We start from the raw sequence: 18,353 nt of genomic DNA, 5'->3' as shown, positions 1-18,353 counted from the left end.
AAAGAAATAAAAGTTCTAAAAACAACCTTTTTTGTTCTATTTAAGTTCAGTTGTATGAAAATAATGTGTAATATCAATCTTTTAAAATGTAATAGAAATGTTTCCAAGTAAAAGCCAACAAATTGCCTTGCAATCCCTTTTCAATAAAACATTAGTGTCTACAGCTAGAGATTCCATTCATTCGTAGTGATAATGGGTCATTGGCCACCCTTGGCCTCAAAATAACATTGTGTAAAAGTTGAACTCATGGCACCCCCATTTTGCCAGCATTATATCAGTGTTAGCACGCTGAATATTCTTTCATGAACTGTAATGTCTGAATTAATCCACATGGTATCCATATGGTACAGTCATAGCACTGTCACTTGATAGAAGATAGTGTGTTCAGAGATTTTAGCACAATATTGCTGACAGTGAAGGAATGTTGCACAGCTACCAATGCTATTTTTCAGAGGGGCTGTTCAACCAATACTCTCTCTGCTCTCGTCAATGTATATATTTAATGTCACTACTTCAGAGGAGCATAGGGAAGTTTTCACTCATTTGCTGGTCATTGTGTGTCAACCAATATAACTAAAAGGCAATTATATGGTCAGTATCACCTTGGTCCTTTGGGAATTGTGCAATGCACAAATTGTTTGACAGTTTCCTGCATTGTAAAGGTGATGTTGTTACACTTATAACATGATGACATTATGAAAGAAGTTATATAAATCCATGTTCTTTCTTTTTTAATCATAAAGGGAAATTACCTGAAATGAGTCGAATTTCTTTAAATATACAAATTTGGGTCTTATGTTGATTGTAAATACCCGAAGATTAAATCATGCAGAAATAGACATGTGCCAAGCACATGCCATCTATTGTACTAGGTGTTGAGCAACTGACTAGTAATTGTTAAAACAATCATTGGAGAACACTCAAGAAATAATTATAGATTTTAAGCTTTTGTTTTCATTAGTTCAGGAAAAGAAGCTCCCCGTTTGAAGTCTTTGATGCGATTGCCAGGCTATCAGCCTCTCCCCATGTCCTCAACTCTACCGCAAGACTTTATCAGCAGACCAGCTCAGCATAAGAGTATCCTATGATTAAGACTAAACAATTTGCTGTAGCCTCGCCCAGGGTTCCATTGACCAGAATATTGAATGCAGGAGTTGGGAGGTCCTGTTGTGGCTGTACAGGACATTGGTTAGGCCACTGTTGGAATATTGTGTGCAATTCTGGTCTCCTTCCTATCGGAAAGATGTTGTGAAACCTGAGAGGGTTCAGAAAAGATTTACAAGGATGTTACGGGGTTGGAGGATTTGAGCTATAAGGAGAGATTGAACAGGCTAGGGCTGTTTTCCCTGTAGCGGCGGAAGCTAAGGGGTGACCTTATAGAGGTTTATAAAATCATGAGGGGCAGAGATAGGATAAATAGAGAAATGTCTTTTCCCTAGGGTGCAGAACCAAAGGGCATAGGTTTAGGGTGAGAGGGGAAAGATATAACAGAGACCTAAGGGGCAACTTTTCCTGCAGAGGGTAGTACGTATATAAATGAGCTGCCAGATGAAGTGGTGGAGGCTGGTACAATTGTAACATTTAAAAGGGTGAATGAATAGGAAGGATTTGGAAGATATGGGCCGGGTGCTGGCAGGTGGGACTAGATTGGGTTGGGATATCTGGTCAGCATGGACAAGTTGGACCGAAAGGTCTGTTTCCGTGCTGTACATGTCCATGACTCTATAAGCTTGTCTCCATTTTAGTTGCACGTTGCATTTGTCCACATTATGGTAATAACAAGGGAACACAATGTATTGAATTGAAACCAATCTGCCTGCTATTTAAACCAAGCTTTAGTTCTTACCACATTATAAAAGTAACCTACCACCAGAAGAGAAAGTACCATTGTTTGTTGAATATTATTGATGGAGTGTTGGTGATTTAACCAAACTCTTAAAAGGAAAGACTGTCATTGTGGAAGGTATATTGAATAAACAATGAGATAGCTTTATCTTCAATCCATCAGACAGCTGTCATGAGCAAGTTTACCATGTATGGCAGAAAACTCATCACAATTCCTGTGCGTCACTTCCAATCTTCCTTTCAGGATGTGCCTTACATAATCCTTCCATCTTCTGGGGGCATTTACATTCGGCCCTCTTGTAGACATCCTGCCCAATATTGCCTGAAACTACACACAGATATCTCTTAAGCACTTTAATTCTAACCAGTTTCTTATTACAGCTGATACACAAGTATCTAACTATTGTGTAATTGGTTTATGAGTTATTTATTGTTGTGGAAATTGATATGGTAGTGTGCTCTGCCTGAAGGCAGATCATTGACTTCATCCTGAGCTGTTTCCTAGATGGTTCCTTTGTCAGCAGTTATTTATCCTAGCCTTCCACAGTCAAGTGAGGATGCAGATCCCAAGTCTACCTCAGCTGAATGGGGACTCAAAAACCATACTATTGGTATTCGTCAGAAACACCCATTCATCATCTAACCAATTGAACTAAGTGGTGCCCCAGAAATACATATTTGTTGCTTAGGTTATGCAGCTTGCTAAATCTTAATATGTTTACTCATGACTATGTTATTACGAGATGAAGCTCTTGAATTCAATCAATAAGTTAAACACGAAATAAAGCTTGATGTTTGTTACAATGTCCCACTGACAAATAGTGTAATCAAATGTACTGGGTGCAAGAAAATATTAAAAAATCATCAAATATTTGCAATTAAATTTTTTGGAAAAGACGAATGACATTCCACTCAGCAGTAATTGATGGATTTTGACAAATACAATGCTGGAAAAACACAAAAGGTAACTACTGGAATATAGAGCAGTAAGAAAAACAACTACAACAATGATTTATATTAAATCTGGATTGCACTGCCTTAAGGAGACATGTCAATCAAGACATCCAAGAAAGTGCTGGAATATTAGCTGCAAAGGAAGAATATGCAGGGATACGGAGATAAAGCTGGGGAGAGGCACTAGCTGAAATACTCCTTTGGAAAGGCACCACAGACATAACTAGCCAAATTGACTCCTGTGTTGCAACTATTCCAAGATTCCACATTTTATTTCAGTTTCTTCACTCTTGCAATTTAGTTTTTATATGAAAAAAAAAGGTGCTCATGAGGATCAGCTATTTTGAGATTGCGGTAGCTAAAGAAATCTTATCTTTTTCTTGGTTTTTACCTTAGTTGTATTTTTTTGGCTATTGTTCTTTCCTTTGATAACACAACACACCAATTTCCTAAAATAATGATGCTGGAACAGCTCTGTTCTTTCCAGCTGGAAGCACAGCCCTCAACACAATAATTCCAAATGCCTTCTTAATACCTGTTACAGATTTGGAATTGGAGAACACTACAAACACAGTGAGGAAGATGGGTTTAGTCAAAGGAAGGAATTTCTAAACTTTTATTATCATCCTGTCAACTTTGAGTTACAGGTACACTGACTGCACATTTATCGTCATTCTTGTTTCAGAGGAGCCTCATCCTCTGCATGTATAAGCTAAGAGTCATTCATGTGTCTGGAAAAAAAAAGCAAGTGATTCATTGAGAGAATGCGTGACAGAAATGAAGTGCTAAGGTGCAATTGGATGTAAAATATGGTTGTTATGAAATTCATTGATGTCAATATATTGCAATTGTTAATGTGACATATATTAATGTGACATCAAAATGTGTTAACAAAGAGTTGTTGATGGATAATGAAAATAATTGTTAAAGACTCATTTTCATTCTTCTTTATAAAGATATGATGCAAAATATGTGTTTTACATATATTAATTAATATCTTCTCAAAGTTTGGATTGTGACCTAGTGGCACATGGGTGGAGGTCCAGATTTTTGGTGGAAGGGCTTTAATAATTCATGAGGTCAGCACTTTTCATGATTTTAAACTGATATGTGTCAAAGGTGACTGAAGGCCTCCTGATGGGTTAATGGAAGTTTCTTTATATTGTGGGGTTTCTGAACCAGAGGAAAGAAAAAAAATAAGCAACTGACTTAGCAGAAGATAGAATGAGCAAGATTTTTGAAATATATTTAGTGAAAAGCTTCTGAATTCAGTTTGAAGGGGATCTGACTGAAGGCAGATGCAAGAACAGTTTTTTTTCCAGAAAAATAAGTTTGTTCAGAGCAGTTAAAGAAACAAGTTATCACAGTATAAAGGTTTCAGTTTGTGAAAACTGCTCAACCAGAGGGTGCTGATTAGAAATTGTAAATACTGTATCTTTTTACTGTTCTGTATTTTTGATTGTGGAACGAAATGAAAAAATGACTGTTTAAAACAAGGGATTATGAAAGGATTGGCTGCAGTTTTAAAAAGCAAGTTGCTGAAATTCATTCTAAGTCACATTTACAGTGCTGCTTTGTTTAATCAGGTTGTAGTGTGATGTATACAAAGGGAATTTCAGCCAGCAACTAGTTGCTGATTGGCTGTGGACACTCGCCATTGTGGGTGCCAAAGGCCATCTGCCTGGTAACAACTATCCGGTTGGCTCCTGGGTAACTGAACAGCTTGTGGGTGTGAAGAAGATGAACAGAAGCCTTTGGACTGCTGAAAAGGCAGACGGTTTCTCAGTGTGTCTCTCTGCTCAGTATAATACTCAAAGCCTGAAAGAAAGTCAATTTAATTCCTCCCAACAATACTGTAGGCTGTTGCTTTTAACCCATAAATCAGAGATTTTATAATTTGTGAACCAGTTGCTTTGTACCCACTGTGAAGTGATGAAAGAACCAAAAGGAAAGGGTCAAAGAAGTGAAAAATGTGAGTAATCAATGAACACTCCATCGAATCTTGACAACTGTTGCTGCTTAGCTATTTTCTCCAGTACTTCTTTCTCCTCCACCCATAAAACATTCTTTTGTTGGTTTGGGCATGTTAAGGGATTTTAACAGTTTGAATTATAGTTTAAATGTTAATGTTATGTGGTAACAGTTCATTGTAGTTTACCTGTGGTTAGAATATATGTATTTCTAATAAATATTATTTCTTGTTATCTACAGAAACCTGGCCACTATTTTCTATTAATTGGGTCTATCCAATAAGTAAATTGAGGACTTCCTGTACTTTACTAAATCTTTCAACTATTCTTTGCTGATGTGTCCAGGAATAGTGGAGCCTGAATTCCAGCACACTTCTCCAGTGAGGCATGACTAAATCTGCATTGGTTATTAAATGCAGAAAAGGTCTTCAGATTTCAGTTTACAGTCCAAAAATAATTGCAGGTCACAGGACTCAAACTTAAAAGAAGTTGTTCAGTTAAGGAAAGAAAGTGAGTGATGAGGAAAGGTTAGATAGGCTGGGACCTGTTTCCCTGAACTATCAGAGACTGTGCAATGGCCTTATAGAGGTTTATAAAATCATGAGGGCTGTAAATAAGGTGAATAGCCGAGATAATTTTCCATGGGTAGGGAAGTACAAATCTAGAGGGAACAGAATTTAAGATGAGAGGGTAAAGGTTAAAAAGGGATCTGAGAGGCAACTTTTTCATTGAGAGGGTGGTGCTTGTATGGAATGTGCTGCCAGAGATTTAGATATAGATTTATTTAATATTACCACTTGCTTCTAGGTACAGTAAAAAGTGTATGATATCACCATGCTCCGCTACAATCAAGATTGCAAAACAAATTATTGAATAAATTGATTTTAAATTTATGTTACTGAAATAGCTTTAAAAGTTAATCTTTCCCACTTGTAGACTTCACCCTCTCTGCTTATTCAGTCGCTGCCATCCAACATTTCCCCTGGGTCTGGCAATGTATTCCAAATCTGTGGAATTGGTAGAGGCAGATAATTACAACATTTAAAAGACATTTGGACAGGTATGTGAATAGGAAAGATTTACGGGGATATGGGGCAAATGCAGACAAAAAGGATTAGTTCAGTTCGGGAAAGCGGGTTGGTGTGGAGGAGTTTTCCCAATGGGTCTATTTCTGTGCTGTATGACTCTGTAATGATGTTTGGGTGTAGATGAGATTTTGTTTCACCAGCTTTAAAATCTTTTAAACTGTTGTATTCAGAGAGCATGGTTTGTTTTATTTTATTTCTTTTGTATATTAAACACATTTTATTTTAAAACCAAATATGCCATCTTATATCTTTTAAGTTCAATGAAAGATCCTAAATATATTTTTAAAATATGAAATCTCAGCAAGGTTTCAGTGCAAAAATCTGACTTTTCAAGTTGTAACATCAGCTGGGATCATAACAGATGGCAGATGATTGTTCTTCCAGAGGTAGCTTTGTAAAAAAATCTGCAGCCATCCTTTTCCCAGAATGGGTGTCACGGCACATGAAGTTCCCTTTAATTTAAATTCACTATCTCAATGATGCATTCCAGCTTGTTAATTGCAGGGTTAGATTCCATAAGGGAGTCCGTCTTCTGAAGGTTACCATTGTCTGGAGCAAAAGTATGTTACAATAATGGCTTCTCACAGGAGTGGGGGGTGGGGACATTGATATGTGAAAACTGGCTGCTGGCCAACAATGGGAATAATACATTTACAACACAGAGTTTCAATGAGCTGTTGTCAGAGTTTGCCAGATTTCCTTTGATGTAGGTACTGAGATTTCAATCTTTCTGTTTGCATAATAAGTTTCAGAGGATGGTCTTTAGTTCTGGCAACAGTCAATTATCTTACTCCCAGGGACATTTACATGGCTCAGAGTTATCTATAAATGCCAGATGAATAATTTAAATGCATTAGTCATTATTTTGTATAACATTTTCTGGGAATGGTGGACTTACAAATCAGGTGACTTTAGTGGCCATCTTAACTGTTTTCTCCAAAACCCAAGTCAGAATCTTCTAAGTTAGTCAATGAGATTTAAAGATTAATAGTCCATATTGCAGATCGTTAGGAGATGTACCAAGCAACATTGTCTCTGAAACAGAAATTGCTGGAGAAACTCAGCATATATGGCAACATCTGCAAAGAGAAAGCTGAGTTCACGTTTCAGGTCTAGTGAATGGGAGCGTTTTTTTTACTGTCAAATGTGTATGAAGGAGAGCTGTATTACATTCTGAGCAATTTATTTCCAAATGGCTCTTGAGTTCTGCCCATTATGGATACTGAATGATTAGTAATAGCATGGGAAGTATGAAAAGGCAGGGGATTGATGCAGGCATAAAGAGTTTCAGAGCCATAAGAAGCATGTGGGGTGGGAAGTGTGAGGCAGTTAGAGTTTTAAGGCAGATCTTCTAACTAATCCACCTCAGTGTTCACCAGCCCGGCAGTTGTGAATGCTTGGCTTCAGGGGTGGATGTAAAATAACTCCACAGAGGCCAGTATCCGGTCACCCTTTATTTACACATGGAAAGTCCTTGATACTGGTCCAGCTCCCTCGGAGCCAGCTGTCAGTGTCCGAATGTCTGACACTCTTTTTTTCTCTTTCAATTTCCACCACCAGGAAGAAAGGAAACACCCGAGTGGCCAGTGACAAGCAGTGCCCTTCACATCAAAGGGCAATGCTGCGTGATCAAACAGTGAAGGGGAGGGCAGGGTTTTAATCAAAATATTGTTGGAGGGGGAAATAATGCACTCCACTCCCTGTGGTGCCCACCTCTCCCTGAACAATTCGAGGGTGTAGGTGTACACCGCGTGCTCCTTCTCCAGAGGCACCCGGGCTCTAACATAACCGCAGAAGAGGGGTACACTTTTTTCTTTTGAAATGCTACTATAGTAAATGCTCTGAAGCTATTTCTTCGGTCAGAGGATCCACGAATAAAGTAAAAGTCAACAGTTGCAGCTCAGCCAGTCAGCCATGAAATAAAGAAGCAATTTTACACAACAGGAGGAGTGGAAATCTGGAATTCTCTGCCTGAAACTGCTGTAAATGCTGAGGATAGATTGAAAATTTCAAGACAAATGTGAAACAACTCCACAAGGGGCTGGTATCCAGTCACTAAGTCATCCTTTATTTATACATGGAGAGTCCTTCACACTGATCCAGCTCCCTCAGAGCCAGCTCTCACAGTGGACAGGATGCCTGACACTCCTGTTTTTTTTATCGTTAACCCCACTAACTGCAGTTGTGCTTATTTTTCCCCAGCAACCATGTTGTGCGTGTGCAGGTGAGAGACACAGTGAAACACACAAGGTGCACAAATCTTTATTTAGTTTCCACCACCAGGAAGAAAAGAAACACCCGAGTGGCCAGTGACAAGCAGTGCCCTTCACATCAAAGGGCAATGCTGCATGATCAGTGAAGGGGAGGGCAGGGATGAAATCAAAATAGAGTTGGAGGGGGAAGTAATGTACTCCACTCCCTGCGGCGCCCACCTCTCCCTGAACAATTCCAGGGTGTTGGTGGAGACCACGTGCTCCTTCTCCAGAGACACCTGGGCTCTAACATAACCACAGAAGAGGGGTACACTCCTGCTTTTCTTTCTTCTTTTTATCTTTTTTCTTTTTAAAAAAAATTTACCCCCACACTACCGCCTAACTGCAGAAGAGGGGTACACTCCTGTTTGTTTTTCTTCTTTTTCTCTTTTTACCTTTTTTAAAAAAGAAACTACCCCCACACTACCGCCTAACTGCGGTAGTGCTTTATTTTTTCCCCAGCACTCGTGTGTGTGCACAGGTGTGAGACACAGTGAAAGACACAAGATGCATAAATCTTTATTCAAATTTCCACCACCAGGAAGAAAGGAAACACCCAAGTGACCAGTGACAAGCAGTGCCCTTCACATCAAAGGGCAATGCTGCATGATCAAACAGTGAAGGGGAGGGCGGGGATTAAATCAAAATAGAGTGAGAGAGGGAAATAATGCACTCCACTCCCTGTGGTGCCCACCTCTCCCTGAACAACTCCAGGGAATTGGTGGACACCGGGTACTCCTTCTCCAGAGATTTTTTTTATATTTCAAAAATATACTTTATTCACAAAATACTTTGATGATCTATACAAGTGGACATGCTATACATATGTAAACATTCCACTTCTTTGCATACCGAAACAGAGTAATCGTTCCTATTTACAGGTCTGTACAATTACATTTTTAGCTGAGGCGTCAGCACAGCCCAAATGACTGCACGGGCCCCCTGTTCTTCTTTAGACAGGCAGATGTTACACGGTGGTCTTTCCTCATCGCACCTTGGTGGCAGCTGCCCCAAGCTTCAGCGCGTCCATCAACACGTAGTCCTGGACCTTGGAATGTGCCAGTCTGCAAGACTCAGTCGGGGTCAACTCCTTCAGCTGGAAGATCAACAGGTTTCGGACCACCCAGAGAGCGTCCTTCACCGAGTTGATGGTCCTCCAGGCGCAGTTGATGTTTGTCTTGGTGTGCGTCCCGGGGAACAGGTCATAGAGCACGGAGTCCCGCGTCACGGCGCTGCTCGGGACGAACCTCGACAAACACCACTGCATTCCTCTCCAGACTTCCTCTGCATAGGCACATTCCAGAAGGAGGTGTGTGATAGTCTCTCCCCCACCCCCCCCCTCCCAGCCGCTTCGAGGGCAGCGTGTGGTGCGGCTGAGAGTCTGGGCGTGCATAAAGGATCTCACAGGCAGAGCCCTTCTCACCACCAGCCAAGCCATGTCTTGGTGCTTGTTGGAAAGTTCTGGCGATGAGGCATTCTGCCAAATGGCTTTGACAGTCTGCTCAGGGAACCACTCAATAGCATCCGCCCTCTCCTTTTCCCAAAGGGTCTCGAGGACACTACACGCTGACCACTTCCTGATGGACTTGTGGTCAAAGGTGTTTTTCTTCATAAACTTCTCCACGAAGGACAGGTGGTATGGAACGGTCCAACTACTCGGAGTGTTCCGCGGCAGCGAGGCCAGGCCATTCTTCGCAACACTGGGGACAGGTAGAACCTCAGTACGTAGTGACACTTGGTGTTTGCGTACCGGGAATCCACGCTCAGCTTGATGCAGCCACACACAAAGGTGGCCATCAGGGTGAGGGTGGCATTGGGTGTATTTTTTCCCCCGTTGCCCAGATCTTTGTACAGTGAGTCCCTTCGGACCCGGTCCATCTTTGATCTCCATATAAACTGGAAGATGGCCCGGGTGACTGCAGCAGCACAGGTTCTGGGAATAGGCCAGACCTGTGCCACGTATAATAGCAATGACAGTGCCTCACACCTGACGACCAGGTTTTTTCCCATGATGGAGAGTGACCGTAGCTTCCATCTGCCCAGTTTCTGTCTCACTTTGCTGTTACGCTCCTCCCAAGACTTGGCGCGCACCCCAGCCTCCCCCCGAGCAAATACCCAGCCCCTTCAGGTGGTCGGTCCTGATGGTGAAGGGGATCGAGGATTGGACGGCCCAGTTCCCAAAGAGCGTGGCCTTGCTCTTGCCTCGGTTTACCTTGGCCCCCGAGGCCCGTTCGAACTGGTCACATATGCACATGAGTCTGCACACGGACAGCGGATCCGAGCAGAAAACGGCAACATCATCCATGTACAGGGAGGCTTTAACCTGCAGGCCCCCGCTGCTAGGAATAGTCACCCCTCTCAGGCTCGCATCCTTCCTGATGGACTCGGCAAATGGCTCTATGCAGTGCACAAACAAGGCAGGAGAGAGAGGGCAGCCCTGCCTGACTTCAGATCTGACTGGGAAGCTATCTGATTCCCACCCATTGATTGAGGCTGCACTGACAATGCTGGTGTAGAGCAGTCTGATCCAATTGCAGATTCCCTCCCCAAAGCCCATTTTGGAGAGAACATCTCTCATATACCTGTGTGATATCCTGTCAAAGGCTTTCTCCTGGTCCAGGCTGATCAGGCAGGCGTCCAACCCTCTGTCCTGCACGTAGGCGATCGTATCCCTGAGGAGTGCGAGACTCTCAGTGATCTTCCTGCCCGGCACAGCACAGGTTTGGTCAGGGTGAATCACAGACCACAGAGCAGACCTGACCCGGTTGGCGATTACCTTTGACAGAATTTTGTAATCCGCATTCAACAGTGAGATTGGTGTCCAATTTTTGAGTTCCTCCCTCTCCCCGTTCCGCTTGTAGATGAGGGTGATGATGCCTTTCCTCATGGATTCACTCATGGTACTTGCCTGAAGCATACTGACATACACCTCCAGCAGGTCCTGGCCAATCAAGTCCCACAGAACAGAATAGAGCTCGACCGGTAAGCTGTCGCTTCCGGGAGTTTGATTCTTTTCGAAGGACTCGAGGGCCTTGGTCAGCTCATCCAGACATAGCGGCTGGTCCAGCATCTCACGTGTTCTGTTGTGTAAGACCTCCGTGATCGAGGACAGGAACGACTGGGAGGCCGCGCTGTCGGTCAGCTTCGCGTCATACAGACTGGCATAGAAGGATTTATTGATCCTCCTGACGTCAGCCTGAGATGACGTTATCGAGCCGTCTTCTTCCTTCAGGCTGCTTAGCACAGAGCTCTCTTTGTGCACTTTCTGGAAGAAGAAACGTGAGCACGTCTTGTCCTGCTCCACCGAGTGGAGCCTGGACCGGAAGATTATCTTGGAGGCCTCCGAGGCAAAGAGCGAGGCTTGCTGGCCCTTCACCTCCTTGAGGTCCTCTGTGACATCAACCCCCATCGTCTGCAGCAGGAGCAGGTTCTATATACTTTCCTGGAGCTGGGACAGTTTTCCCCACCTCTTTCTCGCCTCCTTTGAGGATAAAGAACCTCTTGATGTTTTCTTTTACTGTTTCCCACCAGTTCACTGGAGACTCAAAGAGGGGCTTCACGGTTCTCCAACCTGCGTAGTCCCTCTTGAGCTCTTCGATGATTCCCCGGGTCAACAGTTTAGTGTTCAGCTTCCACGTTCCCTTACCAGCCTACTACTCGTCCTGTAGGTGACAGTCGGCCAGCAGGAGGCAGTGGTCAGAGAAGAACACTGGCTTGATGTTGGTGGATCTGACCGAGAGCGTTCGGGACACAAACAGGTAATCTATCCTTTCTCCAGAGACACCTGGGCTCTAACATAACTGCAGAAGAGGGGTACACTCCTGTTTTATTTTTTTTTCGAGTGAACAGAATCTCTAATGCTCCTGGTTATTATTTTTTTACACCTGTTTTTTGTTACCCCCACACTACTGCCTAACTACGGTAGTTTTTTTTTCCACAGCACCCATGTTGTGTGTGTGCAGGTGTGAGACACAGCGAAAGGCACAAGGTGCACGAATCTTTATTGAAATTTCCACCACCAGGAAAATAGGAAACACCCGAGTGGCCAGTGACAAGCAGTGCCCTTCACATCAAAGGGCAATGCTATGTGATCAAACAGTGAAGGGGAGGGCAGGGACTAAATCAAAATAAAGTGGGAGGGGGAAATGATGCACTCCACTCCCTGTGGCACCCACCTCCCCCTGAACAACTCCAGGGTGTTGGTGGACACCACGTGCTCCTTCTCCAGAGACACCTGGGCTCTGACATAACCGCAGAAGAGGGGTCCACTCCTGTTTTTAAAATTTTTAAAATTTTTTTAAAATTAACCCCCATACTACTGCCTAACTGTGGTAGTGCTTATTTTTCCCCAGCACCCATGGTGTCCGCGTGCAGGTGTGAGACACAGTGAGAGACACAAAGTGCACGAATCTTTATTCGATTTCCACCACCAGGAAGATAGGAAAACACCCGGGTGGTCAGTGACAAGTAGTGCTCTTCACATCAAAGGGCAATGTTGGGTGATCAGACAGTGAAGGGGAGGGTAGGGACTAAATCAAATAGAGTTGGAGGGGGAAATGATGCACTCCACTCCCTACAGCACCCGCCTCTCCCTGAACAACTCCAGGGTGTTGGTGGACACCGCGTGCTCCTTCTCCAAGGACACCCAGGCTCTAAGGTAACCGCGGAAGAGGGGCAGGTAGTCGGCCCTCACGACCCCCTCCACGGCCCGCTGCCTGGACCTGTTTATGGCCAGTTTGGCCAGGCCCAGGAGCAGACCCACGAGGAGGTCTTCAGACCTGCCCTCCCTCCTCCGTACCAGGTGCCCGAATATCAGGAGCGTGGGACTGAAGTACAACCAAAAGCAGAGGAGGAGGTTTTTGAGGAAATCAAAGAGGGAATGCAAACGCCCACACCCAATATACACATGGTCCACGCACAAGGAGCTGCTGGCAGGTGCCACGCCTTTTTTCCAGCGAGTAGAAGAAGGGGGAGCCGCAGTCCAGGTCCTGGAGGAACTGGATCCGCGACCTCACGTACGCGCCCCGAGCCCCGACGAACTGCAGCTCCCGGAACGCGGCCTTCTTCTCTTCGCAGACCTGGCCCTGCGCAGAGTGTACGTCGGGCTGACCGAGGCGTGACTCCAGGTCGAGCATCTCCCTCTCAAACTCCCCGATCCTGGATTTCTGCCTCTTTGTCGACTCCCTCGCATACTCCTGACAGAAGACGCGGACGTGAGCCTTGCCCACGTCCCACCATAGCCTCAGGGAGGGGAAGCTTCCCAGCTTCCTTCTCCAGCTGGCCTAGAAACGATGAAACGAGTCCCGGAACCACTCGTCCTCCATCAGCGGGTTGTTAAAGTGCCAGTACGCGGAGCCGAGCCTGGCGCCGAACGGAAGGAGTTCTGACCACACAAGGTGCTTGATACCTGCCGCATGGAGGCCTTCGGAAAACAGGAGACGTACACCCGCGAAACATACAGGCAGTCGATTCTGGATGCTCCAACCCCAGGCCTCACGAAGGTGGAGGCGATGGAGTCAGGAGGGAGATTCCGCCAGACGTCCACCAGGTCGAAGGACTCGACCAAGTCCCCCAACCTCCTCCCTGACGCCGAACTCTTGCGGGCACCGCCGTGGTCCCTGTCCTCAAGGATGCAGTTAAAATCTCCCCCGAAGACGACGCACTGGTTCTCGTCGATGGAAGCAAGGTGAGCGGACAGGCCAGGGGAGCGTAGGCGTTCACCAAGTGAAGCACCGCGCCTCCCAGCCGAACCATAAAGTGAAGCAAACGGCCTGGCACTGGCTCCCTGATCCCCAAGATCTCCGGCTGAAAATGCAGGGCCAATAAGATAGCCACTCCTCCAGATCTGCAGGTGAGGTGACTCATGTAGACCCCACCTCACCACTCCAGGAGCCAGGTGGCTTCGTCTCACAGGGTAGTGTGGGTTTCTTGCAGGAAGCACACCGCATACCTCCCGTCCCGAAGGACCGAGGGGGTCTGGAATCTGCGCTGTGACTCCCTGCTGCCATTGATGTTTAGGCTGGCTATAGTTGTCTCCATGTCAGAAGCATACTGCAACCACCACCAGTGCAACCACCACTAGTACACACAGTTAACAAAAACTATATACATATTTATTGGGAGGACGAGAGAGGGGCAGAGAAGTCCCTCGCCCTCACCAGGAGTGCTCCCAGGAAGTTCCTGACTCACTTTCGCTGGTTCGCGCCAAGCCCGGGCTGACCAGTAAACTCTTTCAAAGGAGCTCCAGCGGTCAAGTGCCAGTTGAGCTCTATCCCGGCAATTCAGTTTCCCGACAAACACCCAGAGTTCCTCGAGGGGGATGTGGGGGGGAAAAAAAAAAAGAGATCAGTGGGGGGGCACCTGGGACTCGAAAATGTCGCTGGAGACAGACTCCGCGTCGTTCCCAGTGTCCGCCACCGATCCCAAACCCTCCTCCGGGAGGTCGCCCTCGGTCACTGACCCCTCCCCCACCGAGGGGATGGGGGCTGGTCCGGCACCGCCAACTGGCCTCAAACCTCCAGGGACCTCACCGGCAGTACCTTCCTCCGTGCACCCTTTCCCAGAATGCCCCGAGTTCGGGTCGTCAGGTGGCAGAGGCTCGGGGCCCTGCTCCTCTCCCGACACCTCAGGGAAAAGGTTCTCCCTCAGGGCCAAGGCCCTCGGAAAAACAGTTTGGGAGGGAGGAGCGAGGAAAACACCTTCATCACCTCCACCGCTCGACAACCCAGCAGAGAGTACCCCGCTGTCATCTGCACCACGACCCGTGTAGTTATTATAATCCTCCCCAGGGGCTGGAGGAGTTATGGCGGTGGAAGGCCCGGCTGTCACCCCTAGGAGTTTGGGCAGGTCGGGCCGTGGTGCAGGACAGTGAGGAGACACCAACAGCTCATCCCTTGGAGAGTGACAGCACCACCAGCACACTGCTGGAATATCTCTCCCCTCCAAAGGCCAGTATCTCTGCCCCAGAGAGACAGGGGGGAATTTATGGGTCTTCCCCTCCCCGCCCGCCTTGGTGGTCATGTGGGCCCGAGGTCCCTAACCCCAGCCTTTCCCGGAATACGATTGGCTGGGGGAAGACAGGGGGCATGGCCAGGGTGGGGAGGGACAGCCATGTCACTTCCTCCCCCGCCCCAGGTTTATCAGGTGATGGCAGGCGGGGCAGAGGCCCAGTTCCCTCTCCGGGGCCCGGAGACATGGTCGCTGCAGGAGGTAGGGCAGCAGTGGTTCCCTCCAGGGTAGTGCCAGGGGGTGGCTGGGTGGGGCGGGGCTCAGGAACCCCCGGGCTAGGTGTTGCGGTGACAGGAACAGGTGTTGAAGACCCAGGGGTTTCTGTAACGGGGTGGAGGTGGGGCTGGGGCTGGGGTCAGTGGGACTAGGATCTGGTATGGGTTTGGGGGCTCGGGGGTCAGGGTTCCCGCACTGGGGCGATGTTGGCACGGCCTCAAGGGCATTGTCGTGTCGGGGCGGGGTGGATCATGGTCTAGGTGAAGGGGAAGGGGATAGGGTGGTCTCCCCGTGGGCGGGCCTGACGTGTTGCGTCTTCCTGGGCGCCTTCCGTCCGGCTGGGCGCTCAGCCCCCCTCCCGGCCAGAGGCTGAGGCATTGGGAGCCTCCGGCTTAGCCCCCGGTGCCAGGGCTTGTGGTGTTGACTTCGGGGGAGTGGGAGTGGGTGTGGCGGCACCACCCCCAGCCGTTGGTGTGGGCTGGGTAGCCTTCTGGGTGGGGCAGTTCTTCCTAATATGCCCCACCTCGTGGCACAGTCCGCCGTCTAGAAGGCACGGTAGGCCGCGCCCTCATGGAGGATTGTGAAAGAGCCCTCTGTGACCTCCTCCCGGGCCAGGCAAATAAAAAATACCTGGCGTCGGAAGGAGTATATGTGCTGGAGGGCGGGGTCCTTAAGACCGAGCAGGAGCTTTGGACACCTGACCGGATCTCTCCCAAGGAGCTCACTGGCAATGAAGGGCGGGACATTGGCGATCACGACCCTCTGGGCCGTGACCTCCAAAGGATCGATGGGCAAATGTGTCCCGCCCACAGTGAGCCCCCTCTCCACGGCCAGGTGGGCTGCCTGCTTGGTCTTAAAGAAAACGGCCTTCCCGTACATCCGGGCCGCTGCGACGATGCCAGTGGGCCGACCACACGAGCCATGGCCTTGCTGCAGGCCTCAATGGTCAGGGGTGGGGATAGGCTTTGGCCCCCAGGCGTTTAGTTAAGTGCCTGAAGGGGGTTGCAGTTGCGGCCGGGGTTGGAACAGCCGAGCCTAAGGCAGCGGCTACCCCGGCGTAGGTCCAGCTGGGCCCTCCGACCTTCGGGCTCGCCATACTCTGCAGCTGGGTATTGGTAGGCCCAAGGCAGCAGTGGTAGAGGTGGGCCTCTGGCAGCAGCAGTGGCGGAAGTCCTGGGGATGTGCCCAAGGCCAGTCACCCGAGGCGAGTCCCAGGCAGCGATGGTGGAGACCAGCCTCAGGCAACAGCAGCGATGGAGGCAGGCCTCGGGTGAGTCCCAGGTAGGCCCTTGGTCGTGGCGGTGGGGGGGCAGACCTGTTGGGGAGGGTCTCCAAGGCAAGTCCCAGGCAGCCCCAAAATTGAGTCCCAGGCAGCAGCAGTGACAGTGGTGGAGGTCCTGGGGAGGTTATGAAGCGAGTCCCAGGTAGTGGTGGTGGAGGCAGGCCTCAGCATCGTAGGCAGGCCTCAGGCAAGTCCTAGGTAGGCCCAAAATTGAGTCCCGGGCAGCAGCAGTGGAGGTGGGCCTCAGGTCGCAGCAGTGGTGGAGGTTGTGGGGAGGGGCCTCAGGCGAGTCCCAGACAGCAGTGGTGGAGGCAGGCCTCAGGCGATGGCAGCAGTGGAGGCTGGCCTCTGGCGAATGCCAGGCAGGCCCTTGGTCCCAGCGGTGGAGGCAGACTTGTTGGGGAGGGACTCCCAGGCAGCAGGGGTGGAGCTGGGCCTCAGGTCACAGCAGGGGTGGAGGTTGTGGGAAGGGGCCTCAGGCGAGTCCCAGACAGCAGTGGTGGAGGCAGGCCCGGGCAGGGTCCCAGAGACCAGCAGTGGGAGTGGGCCCCAGGTCAGCTGTAACACTCACTTGACTTGGGCAAGGCCCAGGCTGCAGCTCCAAAACTAGGCCCAGGAGTCAAAGCTCTCACCTCTTTTCACCTCTTCCTTCTTTCTCCTCCTTCTTCCTCCTTATTTAAATTCCACCACCAGGAAGAAAGGAAACACCCGAGTGTCCTGTGACAAGCAGTGCCCTTCACATCAAAGGGCAATGTTGTGTGATCAAACAGTGAAGGGGAGGGCAGGGCCTAAATCAAAATAGAATTGGAGGGGGAAATGATGCACTCCACTCCCTGCGGCACCCACCTCTCCCTGAACAACTCCAGGGTGTTGGTGGAGACCACGTGCTCCTTCTCCAGAGACACCTGGACTCTAACATAACCGCAGAAGAGGGGTACATTCCTGTTTTTAATCTTTCAGCCTGATTGGACCAAATTAACAGCTGCAATGGGAACTCCACCTGGCTGACCTCATTACAATCACTTATTTCATTTGGCACCCAATCTTTCAGAGTGAAAACCGACCTTTTTTTCTCATTAATTGATGTGATGTTAGTGTTACTGGCTGGGTTAGCATTTATTGCCTTTTGAGAAGGTTGGGTTAGTTGCTTTCTTTCACCACTGTAGTCTATTTGCTGTAGGTAAACCCACAATGCCATTCGGGAGAGAATTCCAAAGTTTTGACACGGTAAAGGAATTGCAATATATTTCTAAGTCCGTAAGAAATAGGAACAGGAGTAGGCTGTGGTGCCTGGTCCACCATTCAATGGGATCCCGGCTGATCTGACATTCCTCATATGCCCTTTCCTGCATTTTTCCCCTTAACCCATGACTCCCTTGCTGTTCAAATATCTAAATTCGCCTTAAATATACACTCTGTCTCCATGGCAAAATTCCAAAGACTCTCAACTCTCCAAAGTTCTTCCTCTCAGTCTTAAATTGGCCTCCAGAATCTCCCATGAGGAGAAACACCCTCTCAGCATTTACTCTGTCAAGTCCTTTATGAATCATTCATGTCTCAATAACATCATTTCTCATTCTTTTAAACTTCAGTGTAGAGTCCCAATCTGTTTAGCCTTTGCTCACAAGACAACCACCCATCCCAGGGATCATCCTAGTTAACCATCGCCAATAAAATTATATCTTTCAATAATTAAGGGAACCAAAACTGTTCACATATTCTTGATGTGGTCTCACCA

Source organism: Hemiscyllium ocellatum, chromosome 23 (assembly GCF_020745735.1).
Source record: "Hemiscyllium ocellatum isolate sHemOce1 chromosome 23, sHemOce1.pat.X.cur, whole genome shotgun sequence".
Taxonomy (NCBI): domain Eukaryota; kingdom Metazoa; phylum Chordata; class Chondrichthyes; order Orectolobiformes; family Hemiscylliidae; genus Hemiscyllium; species Hemiscyllium ocellatum.
Note: the sequence above shows the minus strand (reverse complement) of the source record.